Raw genomic sequence first — 26,446 nt, 5'->3', positions numbered from 1 at the left:
AGGATCTATTTGGTAGCGGATGTCTTTTATTGCAATGTGTTTGCTTCAGTATATATTTGTACAGTATATTTGATAGCAATGGGTCAACAACCCTGAGGAAATTCCAGATGCAGTGAAGCTAAAAATGAGCTATAAAAATGACTGGGATATCTTGAGATCATTTTTTTTTTTTTTTTTTTACTTCTAGTGTCGTTTGCATCATTTTGCTTAGGTCAATACACAAGAGTTAATTCCCAAAACACTCCTTGAGGATGTTATTGAAGAAGCAATCCACATAAATTCCTGCAAGGACTGCACTATTCATTCTCCCGTGGCCAAGCTGACTGTGAATGTGTGTCAATACAGTCAAATCAAATGTGTGTGTGTGTGTGTTGAAGTTGCATTGTGTGAAATTGAAACGGCGGTTTCATACACGCTGGCTCTTGTTTGCCAAGCTGCCACAATGAATGAGCCTTTTGTTTCCGCACTCGTCGGCGGCGCTGCAGAACGGAGGTGTGAGAAGTGGACGTTTGGCCATGGTGTAACATGCTGAAACACTTCATTTTTATTTAAAAAAAAAAAATGTAAAAAAAAAAAAAAAAAAAAAACTTTGCACAAGTCCAGTCGCCCCTCACCACTTTACACTTCGAATCTCACAGCTGATTTTTTTTCAATAATCCCGAATAAAATGCATAACCATGGCACAAATGAGTATTAATTATATCATAAATTAATTATTTTCACCAATTAGGAATGTAAAGGTGACTCTAGTGCCGTTATTTCATAGCTAGCAGGCGCTAATTAATCTACAATCTGTTTTTAGAAAGCCGTAAATAGGTTTTCTATGATCCGACTATACTTTGTAGAAACTTACTTATCCTATCCCAGCTATCTTCGGGCAAGAGGCGGGGTACACCCCGGACTGGTCGCCAGCCAATCACAGGGCACATATAGACAAACAACCATTCACACTCACATTCATACCTACTATGGACAATTTGGAGTCGCTAATTAACCTAGCATGTTTTTGGAAGTGGGAGGAAACCGGAGTACCCGGAGAAAACCCACGCATGCACGGGGACAACATGCAAACTCCACACAGAGATGGCCAAGTGTGGAATTGAACCCTGGTCTCCTAGCTGTGAGGTCCGCACGCTAACCACTCGACCGCCGTGCCGCCAATCTGAAACCAATTAATTGCAATAAATGGGGAATTAACTTTAGCACTTTAACTTTTTAGTGTGATAATTCAGCAGCGTAAGATTCGAAATTTAATTATATTAAAGTATTATTAGTCTGAAATCTGCGAATAAAGAAGAAAAGACAGCTATTATTGTTATTTGAAATATTGTTATGGTCTTTGGCACTGGCAGGGTTGTCAGCTGTTGTCGTTTTTTTTTTTTTTCTCCCGAAAGTTTTGTTTAACCAGAGTTTCGGTGACAGTTTGGCCTCCTGAGGGAATTCCACTTAGAAGCCGCAGGCTCGTACGGAGTCCCCCAGGGAGAAAGGAGCTTGGAGGGCACAACCTGCCACCAAATTCAGTGCAAAAAAAAAAAAAGGGCTTTTTATGCATTGCAAAGCAGCCTGAAACTTCAGTATCGATGCACCCTAAAAAAAATGATACTTTTGAGAGGTATTCATTTACTTGTATGTTGATGGTACAGTATGGAACCATATTGTGGTCTAGGCTTCAATACCTTTGTATTTCCTGTCACCGTCTTGTATAATTTTTATGGTAATTGTTATATTTCATTTGAACATGCATCAGATTACAATTGAATGCATCACATAATCAGTTCACAGTTCCACATGTCCAAAAGGAGTAGGTAGAAGCAAAGCTTATTAAATCCTACCCCTCTGGTACTTTTACAATCAGTAACTGTTACATTTGTTCACTTCCTGTTTTCCTAATATAGTTTATGGTTTTTTTTATGGTTTATAATTTTTTTATTTCAAGTTGGCATGTTCTCCTTATGTTTACGTCCAAAAACATGCATGCTAGGTCTATTGGCGAATGTAAATTGTCCACAGGTATGAATACGAGTGTGAATGGTTGTTTGTCTATAAGTGCTATGAGATACCCCGAAATGCTAATGAGGATTAAGCGGCACAGAAAACTAATTTATTATTTTTTTTTATTGGAATAAAGTAATTAAATTAAATTAAATTAAATTAAATTAAATTAAATTAAATTAAATTAAATTAAATTAAATTAAATTAAATTAAATTAAATTAAATTAAATTAAATTAAATTAAATTCCCTACCAGACCACCATCCTTCTCCTGGGAACTAAAACCAATAAAGTTGTCTTCTTCAGTGTCAAAATTAAACAACCTCATAATTCCTTCATCACACACTTTGTCAGCCTCCCTCCCTCTCTTGGATTTATGCTTGCAAATCGCTGTAGTCCAGCCTTTTGAAACTCGTTGGTGATAGTGTACGGCTGGCAGTCCGGATCAGTCCAAACAAAAGCTGTAGTACTTCTATACTTGGTCAAACTTACTTCAGAGATCACGTGATATTAGCTTCCACTGCACTCAAACATCAGGGGGAATTTTGTTTTACGGTACGAAAACAGCTGCAATCTTATGTTGGGTTTACAAAATATCAAAGTGGTCCTAGCATCCTTTCATTTTTCCGTCTGTAGCCCACGTTGGAAAAAGTTTGAACACCCCTGTAACATCGTAATGAATGTCTCCACTCAACAAGTTAGCCCATTAAAACGGAAGCGGTGCATTCGGATGTGAAAGTGGCTTAAATTAATGTTTCCCCCTGCCAGTGTAAACGGGATAAATTCACACTTGACACTTTCATGTCGGAGTGTAAATCTGATTTGCCGCATCAGAGGCGATTGCATCGTAACTCACGCACCCGTTTACCGAAATTTAATGTCTCTCAAAACTCTATATGAACTTCTGAGAAGCAGCCAACCCCGCCTCCAACCCCCCCGACAACATGTTTGTGGTAGCTAGCCACGTCACGTGATGGCATGATTAGAAGTTGAAAAAGGTCAAGGCTGGTATGTCTAGTCTTGTTTTCGTCACAATGGTAACAACAAGAAAAAGCCTCAACCCACAATTTGTGGACACGTGTATTGTGTACAAGTGCAGAGATGCAGGTTATAGGGGACTAAAGGAGGCTATTCAAGTGGAAAGTAATAAGAGGCTTGTTCCAACTTCTCCGTGGAAAAAAAAAAAGGCTGCATTTCTAAATTGACAAAAGTGAAAAAGAAGAAGCCTCAAGGTCAACACTTTTACGCTCAGTAACATTTTTGCCACATTTTGGCAAGTCTTTCTTGGAGAAAAACACTTCATTTGGTACCAATATAGTAGTAGCGTCTCTATTTTGACTGGCAGCTAGGAATTTAACAATATAATAGATTTTCAACTGGGCATATATAGACAAACAACCATTCACACTCACATTCATACCTATGGACAATTTGGAGTCGCTAATTAACCTAGCATGTTTTTGGAATGTGGGAGGAAACCGGAGTACCCGGAGAAAATGGGGACAACATGCAAACTCCACACAGAGCTGGCCGAGGGTGGAATTGAACTTAGTCTCCTAGCTGTGAGGTCTGCGCGCTAACCACTCGACCGCCGTGCTGATTATTTTTTGGTTATTATTTAATACACTAGTGGTGTTGTTGTTAAATCCAATGAGTTGGATTGTATATATATAGTATATATTGTATATTTTAACATTATTAGAGCTCTGTAGACATGAACTAACACCCCTATAGTCACCTTTACATGCCTATTGCCCAATATACATAGTAGACATAATAGAAAATAAGCCTTGAGAATTTAACAATATAATAGATTTTCAACAAACCCTATCCCAGCTGTCTTCAGGCGAGAGGCGGGGCACACCCCGGACTGGTCGCCAGCCAATCACAGGGCACATTTCGACAAACAACCATTCACACTCACATTCATACCTATGGACAATTTGGAGTTGCGAATTAACCATAAAAATGGCTACATTCAGAAGAGCATTGAAAGACACGTTGTGCTATGTAGTATTCCACACAGGTCACTAGGGGTCAGTAGATGTCCATTAAGTTACATTGTAAGGTGTAAAGGTGACTATAGGGGTGTTATTTCATGTCTAGAGGGCTCTAGCAATATTCATGAATTCATTCATTTTCTACCGCTTATGCTCACGAGGGTCGCGGCGGGTGCTGGAGCCTATCCCAGCTGTCTTTGGGCGAGAGGCGGGGTACACCCTGGACTAGTGGCCAGCCAATCACAGGGCACATATAGACAAACAACCATTCACACTCACATTCATACCTATGGACAATTTGGAGTTGCTAATTAACCTAGCATGTTTTTGGAATGTGGGAGGAAAACGGAGTACCCGGAGAAAACCACAGAGATGGCCGAAGGTGGAATTGAACTCGGGTCTCCTATCTGTAAGTCTACGCGCTAACCACTCATCCACCGTGCAAAGGAGAAAATTGATAGTGAAGAAATGATCAGTAATTGCCGAGACGTGGAGAAGTAGTACAAAATAAGCTCGACTTCTTCCTACTCCTTTTCGCTCGTGTCGAATTGTGCAAATGTAAACATGCAATGTTCTAAATGAAATAACCTACACCAAGTTGTGGACGTTCAAAGACACGTTCTGCTTAAAAAATGTTTTCTATTTGAATCACAAATAGAAGAAGGTATAATTTTGAGTTTCATGAAAAAAAGATGAGCTAAAGTGTGTTTATTTTGGAGGCTCAGGTCTCTATAATAGAGTATTCCAAAAAGTCTGTTTTCAGATATTTTGCAAGCACAAAAGGTCAAAAGAGAACACCATTTTTGGTGCGGCCATGGCCTGAATATTTCACATTATGTCCAATTTTTTTCCATAAATAAAAGGCTTGATATCGCTATTGAGTTCAATGTCGAAACCTATCCTTATATGGATATCACACCCTTCATATAGACAGCCGTGCTGAACTGTGATGATCATTTAATGAGCATCAGCTTGTTATAAAGACGAAAAAGGAATCAGCTTCTTCCCCTCTTAATGCAATCTGCATGTGCCAAGACAAAGTGTTATAAGACAGGCGAGGCACTTCCCTCAAGCGTTTGTACATAAAGTCATCGCTCCTCACACAGAAAGAGAGAAAAAACACAACACCGCCATCTCACGCACATAAATAATGCATTGTTTGGAGTTGTTGCAGAGCACTCAGCGGCGAGAGAAGGCAACCGACGTGACATCAGAGAAACACTTCGGTTTGTTCTTGCTCCTGCACAACATGGAGAGACTCTTCACACTGCTGTCAAAGAGTTCAAGACACGCCGCTCTGTGATACCGTCGCATACAAACGTGTTGATACCTTTAGTCTTCTTCTCCAGCCGCTCGCTGGACAACGCTGAGCCAGAGGGCTAAAACAAGCTTCTTCCCGAGAGAACGGAGTGCAATTTTGGAGAAAAACTCATGAAGTGTAAAAAAAAAGAGCAGTCTTTTTGGAGGTGTTGCTTTCAATAACAATATACTTTAGTCTAAAACTGCCTTTTGTTGGCTAATTACACGTCGGTGATTATATTTCTGGTATTTTGCTGGGATTTAGGGATGAAAGGTTTGGTTCTTTTGACTAAATGTCTTTGATCGACTATGAGAAAACAAAGAAAGATCTTTTTTTTACAGGGTGGGTAAGTTCTTTGATCAGAATGTTCTGATCTCCTGTTTCAAAAATGGTGTCAAATCAGCAAATGTGGATTTTGTGAATTTATTTGTTTGCGTGCAAATTTCTGTCTACAGTTACAAAGTATTAATAGGTATTTTTTCTTAGATTAAAATTTTTGTTTTTACTTTTTTTTTACTTAAGATTTTCTATTTTTATACATACACATTAAAAAAAATATACAGGATATTTTACTACCATTTACCCATACATATGTATTATTTATTCAACATTTTTGATTATTTTTTATGCCTTTTGATGTGTGAATAGGGAGACAATAGGGAGAAGGTAAGAAAAGAAAATTTAAATATACCTAAAATATATATTGTAAAAATAATCAATTAAAATATTTTTAAAGATTATTCAAAAATTAACTACAACATATTTGTAAATGTAATTAAAACATATTAATTAATAAATTAATAACAATAATAAAATAAATTAAAACAGTTGCACACAAACCAATAAATGCACATTTGTGTGAATTATCCAAAGACAACAGGGAGAAGGTAATAAAAGATCAAAAACATTAAATATTTAATTTGATTACATTATTTATTTATTTATTTATATATTTTTTTATTTTTATTATTATTTTTATTTATTTAGTTTAAATATACCTAAAATATATATTGTAAAAAGGATCAATTAAAAGATTATTAAAGGATTATTTAAAAATAACTACAAAATATTTCTAAATGTAATTAAAATATATACATTAATAAATTAATAATAATAATAATAATAAAAACAGTTACACACGAATCAATGAAAGCACAAAATGTACTTATTTCATCATCAACTGTCAAAAAGATCCATATTAAAGATTATATTGTAGTATAAATATATAAATCATCATAATAATATATATATATCTAATAATATATTGAGCATTTCACCAATCTTGCTGATCCCAGATCCCACGCTTACACAAAGTTATATACATATATACATCCCATTCAAAGTGTTCAGATGTGTCATTTGTTGTGTTGATAATGGATGTTACTGTCCTTTAGCTGACATAGATTGAAAAGAAGGAATTGTGTAGTGGAATCCCACTTGACCTTAAGGTGATATCTGGTGGTGGTTGTTCCTTTTCACAAGTGTTTACATTGCAGTGTCAAGAAGGCTAGAATACGACGAGAGTATGTCTCACCGTGTATGGAAGTACTTTGTTGGGAAACAGTAGAATCCTGCCTGTGTTTTTTTTTTTTTTTTTTTTTTTTGTCTCAGGGGTTCCAGAGGAGGACATAATGGATGCAGTTTCACCCACATGCCATAAAGCTGAGGACTGCGGTGAGCAAACGAGAGAGCGAGTGAGCAAGACAGCTCCTCGTCCTCCAGGGGCGACGCAACCAAAACGAGGGACCTCTGTACGCTTGCTGTTCGCTGACCCTCTTCATGACACCAATGTTCATTACCGGCTAATGCGAGATGCGGTTGCCCAGATGGCGCCGCTTGTTATTACTCACGCTCTTCCAGCGTGGTGACCTGTAAATAACACCCTTAACTGCGTCGCCGCCATTGTCAAAAAAAGCTGATTCCGTATTTTTAAGACTGCTTGGGAAGAAATGTCGGGAGTTTTTAAATACTGACACCGGCGGGGCGAAGTGAGCGGGAATAAGCTCGATGAAGCTGCTAATGATGACGCTGTGATTGTGTTTAAAATGACAGCGGCGCACAATTAAGACTTCTGGCTCCGGTAAAAGTTTGTGGGCCCATAATTTCTGCCATCATACAGTTTGACACACCAAGCCTCACAGAGCTGATTCACACAGGTCCATTAAACTTTCAACAAACGCCTCTATAAACACACAAATGCGACATTCCGAGGCGCTCCGAGACAACATAACGCAAATATGGGGACTCGTCGTAAAAGTCAGTCAAATATGAAGTTATCTCAAATTGAAGCAAGGCTCAAACCACCTAGAAAACCAAGTAAGCTAGCACTCTGGTGATGGAGGCAAGAATTTTTTTTTTTTTTTTAATACTCCTATTTGTTAATACAACATTGGTTCTGTTGCTGCGTCTCGAATTAGCAACGACAAAAAAATAGCATTAACAGCTGTGGCTGTAGGCAACCTCCTAATTGTTTTTTTTTAATCAATGAACTGAAATGTTCCCTCATGTTACACATGAGGTCATCAGTGGTATTACTCCTATTTGTTAATACAACATTGGTTCTGTTGCTGCGTCTCAAATTAGCACTGACTAAAAAAAATATAGCATTAACAGCTGTGGCTGTAGGCAACCTCCTAATAGTTTTTTTTTAATCAATGAACTGAAATGTTCCCTCATGTTACACATGAGGTCATCAGCGGTATTACTCCTATTTGTTATTACAACATTGGTTCTGTTGCTGCGTCTCAAATTAGCAATGATTCAAAAAATATTGTATTAACAGCTGTGGCTGTAGGCAACCTCCTGATTGTTTTTTTATCAATGAACTCCACAATTCGTGAGTGGTCAGCACCCGGCAATTTTATCTCCACATGCGCTATCAAATACGTTGTCGTGCTATCATCAGTTGGTGTGGAAATGTTACCTCATGTTACCCATGAGGTCATCAGCGGTATTACTCCTATTTGTTATTACAACATCGGTTCTGTTGCTGCGTCTCAAATTAAAAAAATATAGCATTAACAGCTGTGGCTGTAGGCAACCTCCTGATTGTTTTTTTTAATCAATAAACTCCACAAGATGGCACTATCGTGAGTGGTCGGCACCCGGCAACTTTATCTCTACACGCGCCCATGAGGTCATCAGCGGTATTACTCCTATTTGTTATTACAACATTGGTTCTGTTGCTGTGTCTCAAATTAGCACAGACTCAATCAGGAGGTTGTCTACAGCCACACCTGTTAAAAAAATTATTGCATTATCAATGAACTCCAGTATCGTGAGTGGTCAGCACCCGGCAACTTTACCTCTACATGCGCTTTAGAATATTTGTAGTGCTATTTTTTTTTTCAAAAAAATTGAATAAAAAACAGCAGTAATTTGACAAGAATACATTTAAAATATTGAGAGGAAAACGTTATAAAATGTAAAAAAAAAAATCATAATATTCTAAAGAACGATAAATCGACAAAAGTTGGAGAGAAAAAAAAGCAGAGTTGAAACAACATGATATCAAAATGCTGTGATGCAGTTATTTCTTGTACTATATATTACGTCAACCTTTTTTCAGTATGTGGTCCTCGCATGAAAAAACTAGAACTGGTCTCTTAGTCTTCAACTCCTGAAATCAAATCACTTTTGTGCGATATTTTTAAATCGACTGTAAATTAAGTTTTTCACATGCCAGGAAATAACATCTCTTCAATTATCACCTGCTTCCAATTAACACCCAAAATTGCTTGCACTTTAGGTGAATATACACCCTGGTTCAAATTAAAGTATATCTGAGAAATATAGTCAAATAAAATTCAACCCATATTTCCTGGCGTACTATGAGCAAGAGTAAATATTACTTCATTATTATTATTATTATTATTATTATTTGCAGCATATGGATTTCTGCTGTCACTTACCTTTCTGAACTGCATTCCTACATAGTACTAGAAGTAGTAGTAGCACAAACCAGTTGAACACGTACCTTCATACATAAATTGTGACGTTCCAGTGCACCGTGTTCCCCGGGCGCAGTCAGGTCAAATTTGTTGTACGCGACCCCTCCGATTGCATAACGCGCCTCGACTGGCGGCCGCGATGCGACAACCTGCAGAAGACGTAAAAAAGAAAAACACAAGACAACATTCAAGTCAGCCAGCCGACATCAGAGCACGTGTGACATGAAGAAGATGCGACAGGAGGCGAAACACAAGCAGGAAGATGGAACAGAAAGTCTCAACTCAACACGACCCTGTTGGAGGTGATGTAACTATTACACGGGTTGCTCTACTCTTTAGTACTAGCGGAAAGTATGATATTAGGGATTGCCTAATACACTTGCAGGCACACGTGTGCAAATACACATAGTTCAGTTGCAAATGTGAAAATTGTAAATATGGTGTAAAAACATTGTTATTTTCATGGAAATTTTTTTTTTGTGATGTTTATGTTGTAGCCGAACAAGCTATTGGTACCTCGTTGGAGGCGTTGAAGCAGTGAGAGACATAAGCTAACTTTCCAAGCTAACCCACTCCACTCCAACGGACAATAAAGGGACGGCAGAGCTCATTCTCGATAAGACTCCTGCAGTTCCGTTCACACAGTAAATACTTCATGACTTGGTCTGCGCTTTTTCACCTGTACAGGGGATCGAACCCGTTATTTTTGTGTACAATTTTAGTTATACTGTGTATAGGTATGTTATAAAGCTTGTATGTCATTGTATGATTATATCACCTCATACTTTGATATGTGACAAAAAAAAAAAAACATTAAACTATATTACGAAAGCAGGAAGTGAACAAATGTAACAGTTACTGATTGTAAAAGTACCAGATGGAGGGGTAGGATTTAATAAGCTTTGCTTCTTCCTACTCCTTTCGGACATGTGGGACTCTGAACTGATTATGGGATGCATTCAATTGTAATCTGATGCATGTTCAAATGAAATAAAGCCATTACCATTTATTAATAGCTATTTTATATAGTTTGTATATATATTTAATTTTATTTAATTTTATTTTTATTTTATATAGTTATTGCATAGTGTAAATGTAACTTGTGGTAAGGGTATTTATGTTGCTTTTTATATTTATTTGTAATTTCAATGTTAAAAAAATGTCAATTTAATTTGTAAGCACATGGAAATCACTAGTGGGGGAGGGTGCCATGTAAAATATTACCTTGGGCTCCTCTTTGTTGATGATGGAAATGCTTTTCCTTGCCTAAAAATTTTCCTAAAACCCGTGTTCCACCTGCAAAATACCCCAAAGCTACAGTGGGTGTTTTGTATTGCACCTTGATGAGCTATGTGAGAAGTTTCAAGTCAATTTGACTTACTGGGTCATGTTTTGGGGTTGTATATGTCCGAAAAATAGCACATCATCCAGACGATGATAAGTGGGGTACATTGTGTATAATATAATAAATAGTGCATTATTTTTTGTAGAAGTTACTGGATTCATCCTCGGATCGCCAGCAGAGCGTTCAGCAATGTGGTCTTTCTGCATTGGTTATTGTTTACCCGAGAATAAACTTAGTGACCTTTACATCCTTTGTTGTTGTTGTCACTAAGAATGAACGCACGTTTGCAGAAGTAATTCTCGGTTGGTTCTCATGCGGTGAGATGAAATAACAACATGCTACTGCAGTGCAGAATATGCTTTTGGTTTCAGCCTTGGTGAAAGTTGGCAGTCTGTTCTTGTTTATTCACGTCAATGCTGATTCTGTCAGCTGCAAGCACTTGACATACGCCTCCTCCAGTTGTTGGGAGGATGTGGACAGAATGTCTATTATCTCCATCTTGTTTACTGTTTGACCACAAAGCATACCTAGATAATAATGTGTCTGTAATATACAGCTTAGAGGCCACATTGATGGACATGGCTATAGTCCATTGGAACTCTGTTTTGTTGAACAAATTGAACTCGGGTCTCCTAGCTGTGAGGTCCGCGCGCTAACCACGAGACCGCCGTGCAGCCCCGTGGTAGACAATGATCTATTATTAGTCAAAACATATGGAAATACAATAAATATGTATTACATCACATTACTTTACTGTATTAAGTCAGCCATGATATGTCTGACATAATAGAGTAAGACAAGATTCTCCTCCCATGCCGTGTGGAAGTGGTAATATTTTGGCTTCTGAAGTTTACAAAAAAATAAATCTGAAGCTAACCGGTTAGCTTTTTAGTTAGCTGGTGGCCATGTAGAGTCCCAGCAATGTAGAAATGTAAATGAATTTAGAAAGTCTAACAAGTTTTCTATGCTTAAATGTATTAACATTGACATATCACATATTAACATATGTGCCCTGTGATTGGCTGGCCACCAGTCCAGGGTGTACCCCACCTCTCACCCGAAGACAGCTGGGATAGGCTCCAGCATCCCCATAATCCTTGTGTGGATAAGCGGTAGAAAATGAATGAATATTTAAGCATTATTAGAGACCTCTAGACATGAAATAACACCCCTATATTGCCTTTTATACTCCTATTACTCAAATTTGTAAATAAAAGGAAATAAAACCTTTTAGGGGCTGCACGGTGTATGAGTGGTTAGCACACAGGCTTCACAAATAGGAGACTCGAGTTCAATTCCACCATCGGCCATCTTTGTGTGGAGTTTGCATGTTCTCCCCGTGCATGCGTAGGTTTTCTCCGGGTACTCCGGTTTCCTCCCACATTCCAAAAACATGCTAGTTTAATTAGCGACTCCAAATTGTCCATAGGTATGAATGTGAGTGTGAATGGTTGTTTGTCTATATGTGCCCTGTGATTGGCTGGCCACCAGTCCGGGGTGTACCCCGCCTCTCGCCCGAAGACCCCCCACGACCCTCGTGAGGAAAAAGCGGTAGAAAATGAATGAATCCAATATCATGGGGATTCATTTAACGCTGTTGGGTTTAGAACCAATTCAGCGAGGGATGACTGTATATAGTAATTACAGGTGTATGGCTAAAAACGGTGTTCTCGCCCATTTCGGGCACCACAAGAGAAGCAGTCATCGCTCGTCGTCGGCCTGCTGCGGAGGCCACTTAACGATAACCTCACACAATAATTGAGACGGCCTCACACAGAGCTTTATGTCAACGACTCTGAATGCAGGAGAACAGCAGCTCACGGCGAGCTGATGCCGCTATCAGCATCGCAGCACGACAGCGGAGCACAAATGGAGGGGGGCTTAATGGATGCACTTTGATGCAATTACAAACTTAAATGGCTAAGTTCAGTCACCCTGATGAAGACGGCGGTGGCAGCGGCGGGTAATGCCGGTGCAAATATGTCCAAATGGGAACTTTCGGGGAGCAAACAATTGTTTGATGAAGACGGCCTTCCAGAAAAGCGTGACTAAGAGCTAAAGTAACGAGAGAAACGGTTTCAATGTAATGCATCTGGCAACGGCAGCAGATGTAAACGCAGACGTAGACGTTTCATGTAGGAGCCACACATTGGAATTGTTTACTTAACTCAATCACGGGCAGCCATGTTGCCGTGAAGATACTCATTACGGAGCTCTCAAGGACTTGAATGCGCAATCTGATTCGTCGGCATGGTAACAGCATCCCAGGGTGCTTTTTACACTTGCACCATTTAGTCCGTTTTTTTGTTGTTGTTTTTTTTTAAATCGAACTCTAGTTTGTTTTTCTCCCAGCAAAAGAATGTTTATTATATATAATTATATATAAAATGTTATTGAGAAATTTTTTTTATTAATTTTTTTTTTTTTGTCAAAATGTCTGACAAATTTTATATAATCGGGCAAAAGCAGCCTAAAAAGCAAGCCAATAAGCAGGCTAATACTAGCCTACTACTACTACTACTAGTAGTAGTAGTAATAATCAGAAGAAGAATAATGATGATAGTAATAATAATAGGCTAATTAATAGGCTAATAAGCAATCCAATAAGCAGGCTAATACTAGACTACTACTAGCCTCGCTCAACACACATTATGGTCTTTGGGTCTTTTATAACCATTATAGACATTTGGGAATGTTCTCTTGTTTGTTTCTGTGTGTTATTTGTTTTTTTCTTTTCTATCCCCTCCTGCTCCAGAAGCCCGGCAGCTCCAAAACAACAAAACATTCATTCATTTTCTACCGCTTTTCCTCACGAGGGTCGCGGGGGTGCTGGAGCCTATCCCAGCTGTCTTTGAGGCGAGAGGCGGGGTACACCCTGGACTGGTCTAGTAATAATCAGAAGAAGAATAATGATGATAGTAATAATAATAGGCTAATTAATACTATAATAATGATTATTATATAACTGATGACTGTCTACTGGACAGAATGGTTGCAGAGATTGAGCAGCGGTTTTGCAGTGTAGATTGTGTGTACGTTTTTTTTTTTAAATCGAACTCTAGTTTGTTTTTCTCCCAGCAATCGAACTCGAACTCTTCCAAACGACCTTGCTGCAATTGAACGGGCGAATGAACCAATCAGGAAGGAAGTGCATCAGTTCTTCCTGTTTGGGGACACTTAAACTAAACCCGACAAGACCAAAGCAGTGTGCCGCCAGTCTTCAGTTTAGATCAAAAACGGTGCTACAAACTGGAAATATTAATTCTGCTATAATGCAAGCAGATTTTTCATTTAGGAAAATCATTAAAGCAGCTTAATATTTTGCATTTTGTTCCCTTTTTGTACCCAGTATGAAGCAAACTGTGATTATCACATGCTGTTACTCCCCGACTACTACTACTAATTAACAAGCATGTCTTCCCGTGGACAAAATTGATAGCGTTTTGCCACTCCTGCATAAGATATTGCTGTTTGGGGCGTTTTACCGCAATGTTTTTCTTGACAGGACACCTATAGATTGTTGGAATCCTTGGTTAGAAGTCAATACATGGACACCTCATTATTATTATCTCCCCTGTCAGTTTGGATCGGATTGAGTTTGAAAGATTTATGAGTAAAGTTTGCATTGGTTAATAATTCAAAAGGGGAACCTTTGAGAAAACTGCACCCAAGGCTCAGGGAGATGTTTTTATATTTTTGCTAGGCCGGAATTTCGAAAACGTATATTCATGTTTTTCAAATTGTGAACTTTTGTCCACATGCAAAACTAGAAGTTCACTGTAACCATCAGTCTTGGAAGTTGTCTTGTGCTTTGGTAGCTTTTCTGCGTCTGTTGACTGCGTTGTTAAATATACATTCAAGTGTGATACTTTTACGATTTTTGCAATTATGGTTCAAGCAGAAATTAGATATTCTTGATTATTTTTAATCCATACATTACCGTTAAAAAGTAAATTTAACATTAACGCAATACAGTAGTGCCTCATTTCTTGCGATTCATTGTTTCCAGACCCGACCATGATAAGTGAATTTAAGCAAAGTTGGATTTCTTGTTTTTAAATAAAATACCGTATTTTTTGGACTATAAGTCGCTCCGGAGTATAAGTCGCGCAAGGCCAGAAATTTGGTTGAAAAAAACATACATAAGTCGCACTGGAGTATAAGTCGCACAAGGCCAAAAATGCATAATTAGGTAGCAAAAAACATACATAAGTCGCACTGGAGTATAAGTCGCACAAGGCCTGAAATTTGGTAGAAAAAAAACATACATAAGTCGCTCTGGAGTATAAGTCGCACAAGGCCAGAAATTTGGTAGAAAAAAAACATACATAAGTCGCTCCGGAGTATAAGTCGCGCAAGGCCAAAAATGCATAATTAGGTAGCAAAAAACATACATAAGTCGCACTGGAGTATAAGTCGCACAAGGCCAGAAATTTGGTAGAAAAAAACATACATAAGTCGCTCCGGAGTATAAGTCACACAAGGCCAAAAATGCATCATTAGGTAGCAAAAAACATACATAAGTCGCACTGGAGTATAAGTCGCATTTTTTGCGGGTAATTTATTTTCCAAACTACTTGACCAAAACAGACATTACGTCCTCTTGGAAGGCAAGTTCTACCAATAAAAGAATAGAGGCTGAATAGGTGTAAGATATGCTAACACAATGGTTATTCAGCTTCACAAAAAAATAAACATGAATGTTTATTATATATAATTATATATTATATATAAAATGTTCTTGAGCCCCCCTAAGTAATTTGATATTTTGTATTAATTTTTTAATTTTGTATTGATTTTTTTTTTTTTACAAAAAAATGTCTGACAAATTTTATATAATAGGGCAAAAGCAGGCTAATAAGCAAGCCAATAAGCAGGCTAATACTAGCCTACTACTACCAGTAATAATAAACAATAAGAGATAATGATGATAGTAATAATAATAGGCTAATTAATAATATAATAATGATTATTATATAATTGAGCAGTGGTCTTGCAGTGTACATTGTGTGTACTTTCTACTTTTTACTTACTTGTAAATTTAATGGTGGCCTAAAACAACTGAGTATCTCTACTAAATCTGTCCAAAAGTAGAAAAGTTATATCCTGGTTCTTGTTTGTTATTTGTTTTTTTTTTATATTTTTGAATGTCTACTACATTCATTCATATCCTGTGCATCTCCAGGGGGCTAAGCCCCCCCTGTTCTCAGAACCTAGTGATGCCCCTGGTAACACTACTGACATCTATTGACTAGAGTAGAATACTACTTTGTCTTTAAATGTTTGTTTTTGATGAAATATTAAAATAAAATGTTATTTTTTCAGTTTTTTTTATAGATATAAATGTTCTAAAAAAGCTATACATTCTGCACCTTTCACTACTGAGAATATTTTCAACCGCCCCAAGCACTCGGAAGCGATGGCATTCGTCAGTGCAAATGTCAAAGGTCGTCTTGGTGCAGCGGAGAACACTGGTGAGCTACTGTAGCGAGCAGAAAGTCTTCGCAGCCTTCCCGAGGTCTCAGCAGCCCCGGGGCCGAGGGAACGGATTGCTCCAATTACAGCAAGCACTCACGCACCACAGACCCCCCCACCCGTCCCCCCTCGACACATGCAACGCTCTATTGGAGTGGACTTAGAGTAGTGACATGTTCCCTCTGGAGCACCCAATTCCAGACAGCTTCTTTATCTTGCTAGCTTCCATTCAGATTGGGTGTGTCCTTCTGCCACTCCTGAGATGATTGGCTGCAATTACATTCCCGTCCATAATTTTTAGTGGTGGATCCTTCAGAGCGCACACACCTGAGAGACAAGAACGGCGCAACGACTTGGGAGCGTCGGGAAAATCACCGTGTTAATTGAGAGAGCCGCACTTTAGAGATTGACTAATTGATCAAGGCTTTTAGCCAGGCAGATTATTCACGGCTACAACATCACGGCGGGAGGAGCCTTGTCAGTGATGATTCATGTGTCTCCTCCAGAGTCGGTCTCCGTGGTGTCTTTTGTTCTGCGAATACGGAGCGGGGGGCGGAGACGAAGATATCGCAAGCCTCTTCCTCTAAATCAGAATGTTACAAAAAAAAAAGGCTGGTGTTGATATCTTGCCACAAATGATACAGTGTTGGGTGTCAGCGCACGTTCCCAGCCCCGAAACGGCCGCCCGGGACCCCCGTGCATCATGGTGGTATAGGCGAGATGTATGGTGGGGGGTGTAATGGAGGCAGGCGGGGACCCGGGAAATGTCTCCATCGCACAGGTCGTGCTGTGATCATGCCCCAGTGTGTCATCGTCTGGGAAAAATGAAAAGTGGTGCAGAGAGTAATAAATGGAAGGGAAGACGAAAATACTTTGGAGTGGGATCTGCTCAGGTGGGTGACTGAAACTCTGGGTGGAGATTTTGGAAGATGATATCACAAGAGAAGAATGTAATGTTTGGACACATTAATCATGAGGAGAGCCTGTAAAAGTCTGAAAGTTAAAGGCCCCATTTTATACTATTTATGACTTACAAGTCTTAAAGGTACAGTACAGTATCTCAATACAGTACAGTAGAGTCCCACTTTAAATAATTATTCTTTTTTGGGGGGGACAGAGGGGGAGCTGTAGCTATGAATCCAACATTTTCCAGCATGAAGATGCCTTGACAAGATGTGATGTTGTGTAACTGCATGTTTTGTAAGTACAAAACTATATGCTATCTACCTGTAATTCTTCTTTCATGTGTAAACATGTAATGTATAATACAGGATTTTGGGCATGGGGTGTCCAAAGTGTGGCCATTTGCGGCCCATGGCACAAAATTTAATGATCTGCAATAATTTTTTTTTGAGTAAAGTCAAAATATATGAAAAAAGATTTCAAGGTTGCATTTTGACGAGAATATTATGAGGGAAAATTTTATTCATTCATTCATTCATTTTCTACCGCTTATCCTGGTGCTGGAGCCTATCCCAGCAGTCTTCGGACGAGAGGCGTTGTACACCCTGGACTGGTGGCCAGCCAATCACAGGGCACATATAGGCAAACAACCATTCACACTCACATTCATACCTATGGACAATTTGGAGTCGCTAATTAACCTAGCATGTTTTTGGAATGTGGGAGGAAACCGAAGTACCCGGAGAAAACCCACGCATGCACGGGGAGAACATGCAAACTCCACACTTAGATGGCCGTGGGTGGAATTGAACACGGGTCTCCTAGTTGTGAGGCCTACGTTCTAACCACTCAGTTATATTATGAGCAACAGACAAAATTTTGTTGAATTTTTTGGAACATTAGATTGTGGAAAAGGTTATAATGTTGCAAGAATAACAAATGACAAGAAGGAAGTTGAACTAGCCTGGCCATGGGTGGATTCGGTGGAATAGGTGCAGATTCTGGAAGATCTAGAAAGCTTTCTGTGCGGGTCGCTGCTCTATAGGAGTCCACAACTCAAAGAGCAAGTCAGGGATGAAAAATTAGCATAATAGGTCCCATTTAATGCTATTGAGACAGACAGAAATGTGTCTCCAAGAAGAGACTTTTTACATATACTCTGTAATTCTGCACTTGTCCAGTAAGGAAGTACAAGAAAACAAAGCGTGGGACACGACGTTAAGTGTAAAATTCGAACCAAAAAAATCCTTCAATGACTTATTTCCAGGAGCATGGTGGTGGCTGTGAAGGACGATGGCGCATAGAGGAGGAAATGACAAGGACTTTCTCCAGTGTGGGGCATCTATGTGACATGAGCAGGATGGAGTGGAGAGCCAATGAGATGGCAACTCATTACTGCACGTCTGCAGCACAGGCAACATCATCAATCAGCTCCTCAGCTTTCCAGATCAATACCACGTCATTACCTGTTGGCGGGCCTATGCATACGTCTCTCTGAAAAGACAGGAGGGAGGAAGGGTGTGGGGCGGGGAGTTGTTGGGGGAGGGGGTCTAAAAAAAAAAAAAAAAACCATCATGGCCCTCCCTTCTTCCTTATTTACAGAGCCATTTGTTTGTGTCAGGAGCGCCGGCGGGTCACAGGTGGCGCCAAAATGAAGCGCCGTCTTCCCTCAATCAAGTGTGCGCTACGCATCCCGGAGGATGCATTTGACCGCCGACCGCAAGGGTTTGATTTCAAGTTAGGCTCGAAGGAGGAAGACAAGCGAATGCTGAATCCCGGTTGGAAGTCGGTACCGCTTGGGTCAAGGTCACATGACAACGCCGTACTTATTTGTGCACACAAGAACAGATCCAAAAAAAGTATATTATTAAATAGCAAGTCTAGTTTGCATGGCGGCCTATTGGCCAATTCATTAGGTACAGCTGCCTAAATGACATGCAATACATGCAATATTCATTCATTCATTCATTTTCTACCGGTTCTGCTGGAGCCTATCCCAGCTGTCTTCAGGCAAGGGGCGGGGTACACCCCGGACTGGTGGCCAGCCAATCACAGGGCACATATAGACAAACAACCATTCACACTCACATTCATACCTATGGACAATTTGGAGTCGCTAATTAACCTAGCATGTTTTTGGAATGTGGGAGGAAACCGGAGTACCCGGAAAACATGCAAACTCCATACAGAGATGCCTAAGGGGGGAATCAAACCCGGGTCTCCAAGCTGTGTGGCCTGCGCGCTAACCATTCGTCGTGCAGCCCTATGAGTTTTCTTGTATTACATGTCGTAGTAGTAGTATTAGTAGTATTAGTAGTAGTAGAATAAAAAGCAATGTTTCACTCTTTAGAAATAAATTGTGTAAAATTGTCAAGCTGTCAATTTGTCAAGCTGGGATAGGCTCCAGCATACCTCAAATGCATTCGAGTGTGAGATAAAAAAAAAACATTTTTATTTTATGATTTTATGATTTTATGATTTTATGATTTTATTATGTTATTATGTTATTATGTTATTATTTTATTATTTTATTATTTTTTTTACTTTATTATTTTATTATTATTTTTACTTTATTAATTATATTATATATATATATATATATATATATATTATTATTTTTACAAAAAGCAATAATGCTTCATATTTATATTTTAATATATTTTTTATACATTTTATAGGACTTTTCAGGAATTTTATTACATTTTTTTAAAACAAAAAAATGATACCAAAATATTAAATGTTATTATAAAAAGGTATGATTTAACAAATGTAATGTCTTACCCTTAATTGGTGTGGCCTGGCACCCTCAACCCTTCTCAACCCAGCAGAGAAGATAAAGCCCCCCACCCGGGACCACTCTATGAGGAAGACAAACAGAGATAGAATCAGTAGATGAATAGATGGAGCATGCATCCATCCATCCAGCACAGAGGAGCACTTTGCTGCCCCAACAGTGCTCTCTGGTGGTATACAAACTTCTCTCCTCACACACACACATGCATACACACTGTCTATTTGCATGTGGATCAGAAGTTGTCAATCATCAAACAGTTTAGACGGCAAGAGCATGGAGAAGATGCTGTGCCTCATCCTGGAGCAAGTTCACAGCATGAAACTCCTGCATGATGCTGCACCTTGGTGATGTATGTGAAGGAAAGGGGGGGGGGGGTGGTTATCTTCTGCTTTGAATGAGCTTGCACACTCTTCAGGGCCAAAAGGTTCCCTGTGGAGCTGCTTGAGATATTAAAATGGGTGCTCCCTCTGGTCCAACCCCCCCACATACACACACATCCTCATAGGATCAAAGTACTCGCCCCTGCAGCTCGCAGCGTGGCCTGATTAGAGTAACAATGTGAAGATTGCTTCTCTTTTATCTTCTTACGTCTTTCTGCAAAGTCATCCTATTGGTCAAAAAGTGAGATCTTTTTCTTTGGCCTTTTGCCTTCTCTCGCAGATGGAAAGTCAAAAAAAACGATGCCCGCCAAGGACTGGTTCAGTTACTTTGCACTACGCCAAATGTCCCTCCCCCCAAACCCAACCTCTACTCGCCAAGTATTGATGCAGTCATTACCCAAAGCCTGTGGTCCTAATCAAATGTGACCGGAATCAAGCAGCGAGTGAGGCCGCTGACTAACCCGTGGTCCTGGTGAAACAGCTGTTTTAGCTCTAATTAAAGGGGAAGTAGCAGGTGTCACCTGGGCAAACACTACAGGGGCACACCTGCTTGCATTTATTTGATCCAAAGTGCTTTGGACACGCCGCCGCCACTTTAAGGCACCGCCGCCGCAGCCACGGAGCACCGCTCGATGGAGGCAAGCCAAGCTGGCGAGTACGCGCCACTGCAGGCGGCTGCGGGCCGGGGGTGGACCCCTCCGGGGGGACGTCGTCGCCATCCCTGCCTGCGACGTAGCGGAAACATCTGTAAGTGAGCGGACCTGCAGTGACTCCATCAGTGAAGGTTCTGGCTCTGGGAAGATAATTGTCTGCAAAAGGGGGGGGGGGACTCTAGAGGCTGTAAAGGCAGCTTGTTTCAGATGGGGGGGGGGGGGTGATTTCACAGGACATTTAACTTTACACCGCTCATTTGTTACCTCTTTGGGGTGTTACCAAATATCCATTAGGGGGGGATTCCACCCTTAACCTCCATTGGTTTTTATGTGTGTGTCGATCAGCCTGGGGTAAAAATGTCACCCGGCTTCTGGGGGTATTAGCATGACGGGCGCTAGCTGGCACAAACAGATGCCAGCTTAGGCTGGTCTGATGTGATGCAATTTTCTGTCACTCCCAACCCCCCCCCCCCCGATGGGAATGTTTACCATTTATTAATTTGGTATATTTTAATTTCCGGCTGATGAGTGGTTAGCGCGCAGGCCGCACAGTTAGAAGACTCGAGTTCAATTCCACCCTCGGCCATCTCTGTGTGCATGTTCTCCCTGTGCATGCGTGGGTTTTCTCCGGATACTCCCCAGCGACCCTCGTGTGGATAAGCGGTAGAAAATGAATGAATATTTAAGCATTATTAGAGCCCTCTAGACATGAAATAACACCCCTATATTGACTTTTAAACTCTTATTACCCAAATTTGTAAATAAAATGAAATAAAACCTTTTAGGGGCTGCACGGTGTACAAGTGGTTAGCACACAGGCTTCACAAATAGGAGACCCAAGTTCAATTCCACCCTCGGCCATCTCTGTGTGGAGTTTGCATGTTCTCCCTGTGCATGCATGGGTTTTCTCCGGGTACTCCGGTTTCCTCACACATTCCAAAAACATGCTAGGTTAATTGGACTCCAAATTGTCCATAGGTGTGAATGTGAGTGTGAATGGTTGTTTGTCTGTAAACAAACAACCATTCACACTCACATTCACACTCACATTCATAACTATGGACAATTTGGAGTTGCTAATTAACCTAGCATGTTTTTGGAATGTGGGAGGTATGAATAGGTATGAATGTGAGTGTGAATGGTTGTTTGTCTATAAACAAACAACCATTCACACTCACATTCATACCTATGGACAATATGGAGTCGCTAATTAACCTAGCATGATTTTCGAACCGGAGTACCCATTCACGGGGAGAACATGCAAACTCCACACGAAAATGCCGAAACGGCGATCCGAATCCTGATCAGCCACATCTTGTGACTATGTAGCCAACATTCTAACCACTAAAGCACTGTGCGGTCCCACTTTTGTTAGCTTTGCTGCAGCTTTAGCTAGTATATGCTAACCTGCAAAACAGTGGCACGTACTATGTAATATACACAGTTAATGAAACAATAGTAGTCAATGGTTACCCTGTCACTCACTGAGTTGCCTAGCAAAATTGGTACACAAGCTCCGGTTGGATCGTATTTTCCGTACTGATGGATTTGCTGTGCGCTAAGAACGCTAAAACACGGCAAGTTTAATTTGAACATAATTTCTGCGTACTTATACATGCTGCTTGTTGATTTGTTTGAGCACTGCTGCCACCTAGCTGCAGGCTAGTGTATCGTCCAAGCATGAAGACACTGATACCGACACCCCCAAACACCTCGCCCACTATTTCAGAAGCACTGCTTCAATGTAACAATTTCACCCCACACTGGAAAATAAAGTGAATTAATTCCCCACCTCTGTAACAATTCTTCCATTGTCTTGCCAAAATCACACGGAGGCTGCCGCTGCTGCTGCGCCCTGTCGCAACATTTCCTTTGTTGCGTCGACAATACATTAATTTCATGAGTGAACAGGCAAAGGCTGGCAGTTTGTGCGGAGCTAAACTGTGTTTAATTGGATTCGAATCCGGGGCAACACCACTGGAGGCTTGTTCCCATCTTTTATTTCAATAGCACCTGGAGCGTAATGGTGCTGATTACGTCCCACCCCGTGGTTCGGGACCCTGGCCCCCTCCAGGGAATAGTCACGGTCTATGCTGCCCCCCACCCCAAAAAAAAAAAAATAATGACTACAGGGAGGTTTTTTTTTGAGATGAGCGCCAGGGTTAAAGACAAATATGATAATCCAAAACTAATTAATTGTTTACCACACACGCTCATATGGCTCCAAGAAAGACTCTCATTCATACAGGCATAAAATTAACAGTGAAATTAAATTAAAAGACACAATTCTGCAGGGAGAACTTTTTGTGAAATGATGTTCAAAGCACCAAAATGAGCGACTGAAACCGGAGCAGCAGACTTAAAAGCAAGTAATAAGTCATAAATGCCCTTGTTTGCTACAGGGGACCCCCTGTAGTTGTAGTGTGTAACCTATATTTTAAAAAGTCTGTCTATATTAAAAGGCATATTTTGTTCATTTGTTGAAAGCCTGTGCTTTATGACGCACTTTAAATATTGATAGCAGATGTTTTAAATTATAAGCTGATACCAAGTTATTGGAAACAAAAAGAGGATAGCAGTACTTTATTTTAAGATGTGTAGAGAAGCCTGGTTTCAGATTTGTTATGACTAAAAATTTGACAATTGAGGTGTTACGTGTAATTATGTAAAAAGATAACTCTACAATGTTAAGTTCAAGAAAAAATAGTGGCAAATTAAACCTAGCAATGACAAAAATATAATTTAGCAATAACAACATGTCGATTTTGGACACCACATGATTTTTAGATATTCATTCATTTTCTACCACTTATCTTCACGAGGGTCACGGGGGTGCTGGAGCCTATCCCAGCTGTCTTCGGGCGAGACAGGTGGCCAGCCAATCACAGGGCACATATAGACAAACAACCATTCACACTCACATTCATACCTATGGACAATTTGGAGTCGCTAATTAACCTAGCATGTTTTTGGAATGTGGGAGGGGAAACCGGAGTACCCGGAGAAAACCCACGCATGCACGGGGAGAACATGCAAACTCCACACAGAGATCGCCGAGGGTGGAATTGAACCCTGGTCTCCTAGCTGTGAGGTCTGCGCGCTAACCACTCGACGCCGTGCAGCCTAGTCGCCAATTAACCTAGCATGTTTTTGGAATATGCGCTAACCACTCGACCGCCGTGCAACCTAGTCGCCATTTAACCTAGCATGTTTTTGGAATGTGCACTAACCACTCGACCGCCGTGCAGCTTAGTCGCCATTTAACCTAGCATGTTTTGGGAATGTGGGAGGAAACCGGAGTACCCGGAGAAAACCCACATATGCACGGGGAGAACATGCAAACTCCACACAGAGATCGCCGAGGGTGGCTGTGAACTCTGGTCTCCTAGCTGTGAGGCCTGCGCGCTAACCACTCGTCCGCCGTGCAGCCCCCTGATTTTTAGACCTGAATCAGTAATTAACTTAATAAGCTTTAATTCATATGTAGTAATCTGACACCATAACTACAGCCTAGCTTCTTACTTTGCATTTTCTATGCACTCAGCCTTTTAAAAACACATCATGTGTTAGTTAGCCAATGTAATTGTCACTTTCAGCCCAATGCAGCCACTTGTTTTTATTTTAAAACGCTCAACTATAGTATCAAACGCTATGCAAATGAGGCAAATGCATTAATTGTATATATTTTCTTTTGACAGGCAGAAGGGAAGAGTAAAAGTGGGGGCGTTACATTAGATTGCAGTGTTAGGCGGGGGGTCCAGCACCAGCAAAGCAAACAGCATTACAAATTTGTAGCAAAATTTGTGGAGAAAAATGTTGCTAATTTCAATTAAATTATTTTTTTTTTAAAAGCAAGGTAATTTTTTTGTATGGAAAAAGCATCAAATATGAATAATTACACATTAAACATATCAAACCGAACCGTGAATTTCCTGTATCGATGCAACCCTAACATATATGACTTTTTAAAACTAAATATGGAACTATTTTCGCCTTTTATTGAAAAAGAATATCAGCTCCATATATCAGTTATCAATATTGACTACTAAAAATCACCAACAACTAACAAATTAAAAAAAATACATATAAGAGAAGATGCTTGCAAAGATTTCTGCATGTTGGGAGAATGTTTTATATATAAAATAAACAGGGCGTGGGCGGCACGGTGGTAGAGTGGGTAGCGTGCAGACCTCACAGCTAGAAGACCAGGGTTCAATTCCACATGAGTTTGCATGTTCTCCCCGTGGGTTTTCTCCGGGTACTCCGGTTTCCTCCCACATTCCAAAAACATGCTAGGTTAATTGGCGACTCCAAATTGTCCATAGGTATGAATGTGAGTGTGAATGGTTGTTTGTCTATATGTGCCCTGTGATTGGCTGGCCACCAGTCCGGGGTGTACCCCGCCTCTCGCCCGAAGACAGCTGGGATAGGCTCCAGCACCCCCGCGACCCTCCTGAGGAAAAAGCGGTAGAAAATGAATGAATGAATGAATAAACTGAGCGGGTTGACCGACTGTTTATGCAAGCTACTTTGGGGATAAATTGCCATTGTTGCCTAAAAACTACACAAATTTTTTTACCCATTTTCAGTTCAAAGGGCTTTACTGCAAACAGCTCCAACTGATTATTTCAAAATAAAATGCACCAACATCAAGAAGGTCTCAGGAAACACATCCACCCAGTGATGAAAGGTACTGCAGCTGACCACCAGCAGGCGGTTGAATCAAACACAGACGGGCTTCTGACCCTGAGAGTGGCGTCACCCTCATGGCTTCTTACAGGCAAGTGTGAGATGTATCTGAATAATACATCTCTACCCCCCCCCCCCCACCAGCATTACTACTGTAGGTGATACATATACACACACAGTCCGCACATCAAGGAGTGTGAGCTTTATCATCCCAGCATCCCATCCAGAAACAAATGGAGTATGTTTGAGCAGCTGAGACCATCCCTCACTGCAGTCTCATCTTAAAACAGAGACTTGTGTTACCAAGAAGCTTCCTTGTGATAGTTTTTTCCCTCTTTGAAGATGCAGCAGCTCTGGAAAGTTTTGTCTGCTCCCCGACATTAACCTTAATCTTATTCATGATATTCTCAAACAACGTTTTGTTTTATCCCTTTTAGTCTAAAAAGCAACAGAATTAAACTCCCCCCTCCCCCTCGAATCGGTGCAAGTAAAAGAGATGCGCATGAATCACTCAAACATCCTGCCTGTGATTCTTGGAAACGTGGCTCGCTTCTTTCCATAAAGGAACATTTTGCAGGCGGAATATTTGAATTTCATAGTGTTTGACATTTGATAATGGTGTCGCGCTCACTCAGGTTCCCAGACTTGCCTGCCGAAGGGGTCCCCTATCATGTTTGCTCAGACTTCACCCCGCTGAAAAATCAATCGCATACAAAAGAGCTCAACTATCTCAGTGACATCGGGAAGACAAATCCAATTATTGTTTTAGCTTTGCACGAGGAGACACTATACATATCATTCCGCCCTCTGGGAATAGATGCTATTTACATAAAAGCTGCTGCTGTCACAGAAAAAGGGAAAACTAAATGTGTAACAGTCTGGAGTTACTCTCTATAATTTGTGTGTATACCCCTGTATTTACCTTTTTTGAACATTTGATCAAACACAAACTCTATATGGCTAAAT

At 40.2% G+C, this 26,446-nt stretch overlaps 1 long non-coding RNA gene across 2 annotated transcripts in view; it reads right to left on the bottom strand.

The window, feature by feature from the left end:
- Positions 1–9,267: 9,267 nt before the first annotated feature.
- LOC131102756 (uncharacterized) overlaps positions 9,268–26,446 on the bottom strand; it is a 31,563-nt gene continuing 14,384 nt past the window's right edge. For both annotated transcript variants that reach the window (XR_009119486.1, XR_009119487.1), the window contains 2 exons: positions 19,746–19,822; positions 9,268–9,390 (listed from right to left, as the gene is read on the bottom strand). This is a non-coding gene — a long non-coding RNA (uncharacterized LOC131102756). The remainder of the gene's footprint in view (positions 9,391–19,745; positions 19,823–26,446) is intronic.

Source organism: Doryrhamphus excisus, chromosome 15 (genome assembly GCF_030265055.1).
Source record: "Doryrhamphus excisus isolate RoL2022-K1 chromosome 15, RoL_Dexc_1.0, whole genome shotgun sequence".
In the NCBI taxonomy this organism is placed as follows: domain Eukaryota; kingdom Metazoa; phylum Chordata; class Actinopteri; order Syngnathiformes; family Syngnathidae; genus Doryrhamphus; species Doryrhamphus excisus.
The sequence above is the reverse complement of the archived record's forward strand: the minus strand, read 5'-3'. Positions and strand labels throughout refer to the sequence as shown.